At 45.4% G+C, this 6,633-nt stretch overlaps 2 non-coding genes across 2 annotated transcripts; both read right to left on the reverse strand.

Moving 5' to 3' along the window:
- Positions 1–1,123: 1,123 nt before the first annotated feature.
- Positions 1,124–4,420, reverse strand: LOC131147501 (28S ribosomal RNA). The gene has a single exon (XR_009134875.1). It is a non-coding gene; the product is annotated as a 28S ribosomal RNA (ribosomal RNA).
- A 252-nt stretch (positions 4,421–4,672) lies between these two features.
- LOC131147504 (5.8S ribosomal RNA) lies at positions 4,673–4,828 on the reverse strand. Its single transcript, XR_009134876.1, has one exon. It is a non-coding gene; the product is annotated as a 5.8S ribosomal RNA (ribosomal RNA).
- Between the last annotated feature and the right edge of the window lie 1,805 nt (positions 4,829–6,633).

A 6,633-nucleotide genomic window follows, 5' to 3' on the forward strand; every position in this document is an offset into this window, starting at 1 on the left:
GCCAAACACAATAGGCCATGCACTAAGCCATGCCATGTAGTAGCCACACACACTAGGCCATGCACAAGGACATGCCATGTAGTAGCCACACACAATAGACCATGCACTAAGCCATGCCATGTAGTAGCCACACACACTAGGCCATGCACAAGGACATGCCATGTAGTAGCCACACACACTAGGCCATGCACTAGGACATGCCATGTAGTAGCCACAAACACTGGGCCATGCACTAAGCCTTGTCATGCCATGTGGTAGCCACACACACTAGGCCATGCACTAAGCCTTGTCATGCCACGTAGTCACCACGCACACTAGGCCATGCACTAAGACTTGTCATTCCATGTTGTAGCCACACACACTAGACCATGCACTAAGCCTTGTCATGCCATGTAGTATCCAGACACACTTGACCATGCACTAGGTAGTAGCCACACACACTAGGCCATAGTTATATGTCGATCGCCAGCATGTGCATGGACAGCAGGCAGCGGTATGTAGTATGTACGCACTAGGCCATACGGTGACCATGTGTTTATGCCATGCATTAATCATGAGAATCCTGCCTCTATTTTACAAAATTAGTGATTTATCTATAAGGAGCCTTTGTTATGTTACTACATGTCAACGCATGTCAATGCAAGGGCCAACGATAGCAATTCGAATGTCGACACTGCACAGAACATGTCAACGCATGTCACAACATGGCCCAACGATGACAAATTCGGATCTCAACAATGCGTAAGGCCATGTGTGGTTTAGCGTCACCATGAACTATGCCCAACGATTAAAAATATGAATGTCGACGCATGCCAATGTATGTCACCGTATGGCCCAAAGATGACAAATTTGAATCTCAATAATGCGTAAGGTCATGTTTGGTTTAGTGTGACCTGCACCATGCACTATGCCCAACGATGACAATGTGAATGTCAACAATCCACACCATATGTCAACTCATATCACCACATGGCCATGTAGGAATGTCAATGTTACACACAGTAGATAGCACATTGCCACACATGTACTCTCGAAACCATTCTTTTATACTTGGTACACTTGAGCATTATGTGCTCTCATTTAAGTTTCAAACCTCTGGCCATTTTTCTTGAATTGGGCAGGGACAAATCGAAGTGACATAGGACTGAATCTTAGTGGATCGAGGCAGCAAGGCCACTCTGCAATTTACAATACCCCGTCACATATTTAATTCATTTGCAAAGGATTCTACCCACTATTTGGTAGAAATTTTACTTCAAGGAAGCCTACACGACTCATCTACCGCGAGGTCTTGACCTTCGACACATGCCTTTGGGGGCTATAAAGCCCTTACTAAGGGTCGGCAAATGGGCAATGGGCACGTGTATCGCTTCTAGCCTGGATTCTTACTTAGAGGCGTTCAGTCATAATCCAATGCATGGTAGCTTCGCGCCACTGGCTTTTCAACCAAGCGCAATGACCAATTGTGCGAATCAGTGGTTCCTCTCGTACTAGGTTGAATTACTATTGCAACACTGTCATCAGTAAGGTAAAACTAACCTGTCTCATGATGATCTAAACCTAGCTCACGTTCCCTATTAGTGGGTGAACAATCCAACACTTAGTGAATTCTACTTCATAATGATAGGAAGAGCCGACATCGAAGGATCAAAAAGCAACGTCACTATGAATGCTTGGCTGCCACAAGCCAGTTATCCCTGTGGTAACTTTTCTGACCCCTCTATCTTCAAATTTCGAAGGTCTAAAGGATCGATAGGCCATGCTTTCATGATTCGTATTCATACTGAAAATCAGAATCAAACGAGCTTTTACCTTTTTGTTGCACACGAGATTTCTATTCTCGTTAAGCTCATCTTAGGACACCCACGTTATCTTTTAACAGATGTGCCGCCCCAGCCAAACTCCCCACCTGACAATGTCTTCCGCTCAGATTGGCCCATCGAAGCAAGCCTTGGGTCCAAAAAAAGGGGGGATAACCCTGCCTCCGATTCACGGAATAAGTAAAATAATGTTAAAAGTAGTGGTATTTCACTTGCGCCATTTCCGACTCCCACTTATCCTACACCTCTCAACTCATTTCACAAAGTCGAACTAGAGTCAAGCTTAACAGGGTCTTCTTTCCCCGCTAATTCTACCAAACCTATTCCTTTGGCTGTGGTTTCGCTAGATAGTAGACAGAGACAGTGGGAATCTCATTAGTCCATTCATGCGCATCACTAATTAGATGACGAGGCATTTGGCTACCTTAAAAGAGTCATAGTTACTCCCGTCGTTTACCCGCACTTGGTTGATTTTCTTTACTTTGACATTCAGAGCACCGGGCAGAAATCAGATTACGTGAGCATCCGCAGGGACCATCGCAATTCGTCCCTCGAGCAACACGCAACGACCCGCTTTCACTACGAAAGCAGCTCGAGTAGTCCATCGACAGCTACACGGTTTTGAGACTGAGACCCTCGTGCCTAGCCCTTTGAGCCAATCCTTTTCTCAAGGTTACAAATTAATTTTGCCATCTTTCCTTGCCTACATTGTTCCATTGACCAGTGGTTGTTCACCTTAGAGACCTGATGCGGTTATGAGTACGACCGGGTGTGGACAGCACTCGGTCCTTCAGATTTTCAAGGGTCACGAAAGGTGCATCAGACACCGCGCAATGTGTGGTGTTGTTCCAGCCGCTGGACCGTACCTTCGGCTGAGCCATTTTTAGGGTGGGCAAGCTGTTAAATAGAAATGATAACTCTTCCTGAGTTCCACGGTGATGTCTTCGGACTTTATAATATTACCGTCAACTGCCATATTCTGGTTCAGGAATTTTGACCCGATTCCTTTTCGAAGTCTGTGCACTCGGTGTTATCAAATGGGTTTCCTTTGCTTTTCAGGATCTACTAACCCATGTGAAAATGTCGTTCACATGGAACCTTTTCTCTCTTTGGCCTTCAAAGTTCTTATTTGATTATTTGCTACCACCACCAAGATCCGCACCGATGGCAGCTCCACCTAAGCTCATGTCCAAGGTTTTGCAACAACCGCCGTGCCCTCCTACTCATCGAGACCTGGCAATTGCCTCGAAGACCAAGTATAGGTCGTGCACTTTAGAGCCATCCATTTTCGGGGCTAGTTGATTTAGCCGGTGAGTTGTTACACACTCCTTAATGGATTTTGACTTCCATGACCACCGTCCTACTGTCTTAATCGACCAACACCCTTTGTGGGTTCTAGGTTAGCGCACAGTTAGGCACCGTAACCCGACTTCTGGTTCATCCCGCATCACCAGTTCTGCTTACCAAAAATGGCCCACTTAGAGCTACCGATTGCGTACCATGGCTCAACAAAGCAACCATGTTATCCTACCTATTTAAAGTTTGAGAATAGGTTGAGGGTGTTGTGCCCCCGATGCCTCTAATCATTGGCTTTACCTGATAGAACTTGACAAAGCTCCTACTATCCTAAGGGAAACTTTGGAAGGAACCAACTACTCGATGGTTCGATTAGTCTTTCTCCCTTATACCCAAGTCAGATGAACGAGTTGCATGTTAGTATCACTGTGGGCCTCCACCAGAGTTACCTCTGGCTTCGCCCTGCTCAGGCATAGTTCACCATCTTTCAGGTCCCGACAGGCATGCTCACACTCGAACCCTTCTCATAAGATTAAGGTCGGTCAGCGGTGCAACCCACAAGGGTATCTTGCTAATTAGCTTCCTTACGCCTTACGAGTTTACTCACTCATTGACTCACACACATGTTAGACTCCTTGGTCCGTGTTTCAAGACGGGTCAAATGAGGAGCCTGCAGGCCAATGCCTGAGCACACAAGTGCATAAGCATGCCATAACAGCGCACACTACCCACCATGATCATAGCAACAACATCCCTATAAGCATATCAACAGCCTGGGCTTAAGACGCTACCACAATCCGCATCGATCCACATCCCGAGTTGATCGATGGACCGTCTTATCACCATTCCACATCCAACAGGGATGCATCACCAGCCGTCATCTGGTTCCCTCCTGATAATTTCCAGCACTCTTTTACTCTCTTTTCAAAGTCATTTTCATCTTTCCCTTGCGGTACTTGTTTGCTATCGGTCTCTTGCAAATATTTAGCTTTGGACGAAATTTACCGCCAAATTAGGGTTCCATTCCTAGACAACCCGACTCGCCAACAGAGCTTCGTAATGCAACAGGGTCCGAGCACGATGGGGCTCTCACCGACTCTGGCACCCCCTTCCAAGGGACTTGGGCCCGGTCCATCGGTGAGGATGCTTCTTTAGACTACAATTCGAACAACATTGTTGTCCGATTCTCAAGCTAGGCTCTTCCCAGTTCGCTCATCGTTACTAAGGAAATCCTTGTAAGTTTCTTTTCCTCCACTTATTAATATGCTTAAACTCAGTGGGTAGCCCCGTCTAACCTGGGGTCGCGATAGAGTATTGTCTCTTAAAGACAAATACTAAAGGGTCGAGTGAGATCCTTACATCAACGCAACTCGAATGATGGAGTTTGACACAATGAAAGGGTCTAACAACCACCAATCGCCATTTTGTGTGTCGTCTAGACCTCATATTTTCAACCAACCACCCACAACTAAGTGCACGAGAGGCCAACATCCACCCATATAGTATCCCACCCCCAAGAATGTTTTGTGGGAGAGGGTTTAGGGTGACGGATCATATGACACCCAGGCATACATACCCTCAGCCTAGTGGCTTCAGGTGCAACTTGCATTCAAAAACTCAATGATTCATGGGATTCTACAATTCACACCAAGTATCGCATTTTGGTGCATTCTTCATCGATGCAAGAGCCGAGATATCCGTTGCCGAGAGTCATAATGGTTCAAAAATAAACACATCCCATTGCATCATAGACGAGGCAACAAGAGAATGTTCTTTCATTTCAATTCCTTGGCACATGCCGTGCCCGGGTTATTGTGAAACTCATCAAAATGAGCATGCAAACAAACAAGATTTCCCATTTAATAAAAAAATGGGGAACACCTGCATTGCAATGTTCAAATTGAAAAGGGAGAGGTGAGCATGAAGCAATCACCACTATATAAATAACATGTTCGCGGGTCATTCGTTGGCAAGTATTGACAATGATCGTTCAGCAGGTTCACCTGCAAAATCCTTATTAGAACTTCTCCTTCCTCTAAATGATAAGTTTCAGTGGACTTCTTGTGATGTCTCCGAAAACAAACCACCCACGTCGCTGCAATCCAAACACTTCACCAGACCATTCAATTGGTAGAAGCCACGGGCAGTGTGTACAATGGGCAGGGACGTAGTCAACACAAACTCGCACTTACAAGGAATTCCTCATTGAAGACCAACAATTGCAATGATCTATCCCAATCAAGATGAAATTTCAAAGATTACCTGGGCCTGTCGGCCAAGGCTATAGACTCATTGAATACATCAGTGTAGCGCGCGCGGGGCCCAGAGCATCTATAGGCATCACAGACCTGTTATTGCCTCAAAATTTCGTGGCCTAATTGGCCATAGTCCCTCTAAGAAGCTCACTGTGAAGGGTCACCTCCACATAGCTAGTTAGTAGGCTGAAGTCTCGTTCGTTAACAGAATTAACCAGAAAAATCGCTCCACCAACTAAGAACGGCCATGCACCGCCACCCATAGAATCAATAAAGAGATCACTTGGCTTTCTTGAGTGGATTCAATTAAGAAACTTACTAGTAGAAATGTGGACTCCTTTAGCCTTGGGGAGAATTTGTTCTGAAGTGGGGAACCCATGTGTGCAGACAAATTGACAATGATGTAGGCCAGGGTGTCATTTTCTAAGGTGCTTGTGGAGATAGATGTTGCTAAAAAGATAAAACATTCAGTTAAAATTATCCTCCCTGATGATGGTGAGCTGAACGAGGAAATTTTGTATGAAAATCTCCCTAAATTCTGTACATTTTGAAAATATGTTGTTCACTCTATAAACATGTGCGGGATCCAAAAAGTAAGGGGGGGAATGGGAACCCAAGTGTGTATGTGGCTAAAGGAAATGTGGCAAGATCTCAACCTGATAAACTTGAGGAAATGGAGAAATCTAAGAAGAGATTATGATAACCAGGAGGGTTCAAATGATTCCCTGTCTACAGGCCCGATCCCTTCCTCTAAGCTTGGGTCTGCAGGCCCGATCCCTTCCTCTAAGCTTGGGTTGGGGAAGGGTGGGTTTATGGATATGGGAATTAAGTCTGCTGCTACCTGTAGTAGGGATGAAAGCACTCCCAAGGAGGATCCCTAATTTATAGTTGTCGTGGATGTGTGGAATGATCTAGAGAGAGATCGAGGGGGATTGGTGAATGCTCTATTCCAGAAACTAATTTTGAAAGTTGCTCGACTATGCAGTTACTTGCCAGAAAGAAGGAAGTGAGTATTGTGAAGGGAGGAGGCTATCCTGTAAGCTCATATGAGCCTAATGTTGAACACCAGAAGAAGAGGATGGAGATATCTGGGGAAGCAGGTATTGGAAATATGCAGGATGTCTGCCATTCTCCAAAGACTTCATTAACACAATATGAGGGGCAGAGGGTAGAGGCTTGTCATCAGGAGGTTGTATGTGCTCTCCAGGCAAGGGGAGGACAGAATGAGAGAGAGGATATAAATAAGAATGGACAATCTGGGA

The sequence above is a fragment of the Malania oleifera genome, chromosome 1, assembly GCF_029873635.1.
Source record: "Malania oleifera isolate guangnan ecotype guangnan chromosome 1, ASM2987363v1, whole genome shotgun sequence".
NCBI lineage: Eukaryota > Viridiplantae > Streptophyta > Magnoliopsida > Santalales > Ximeniaceae > Malania > Malania oleifera.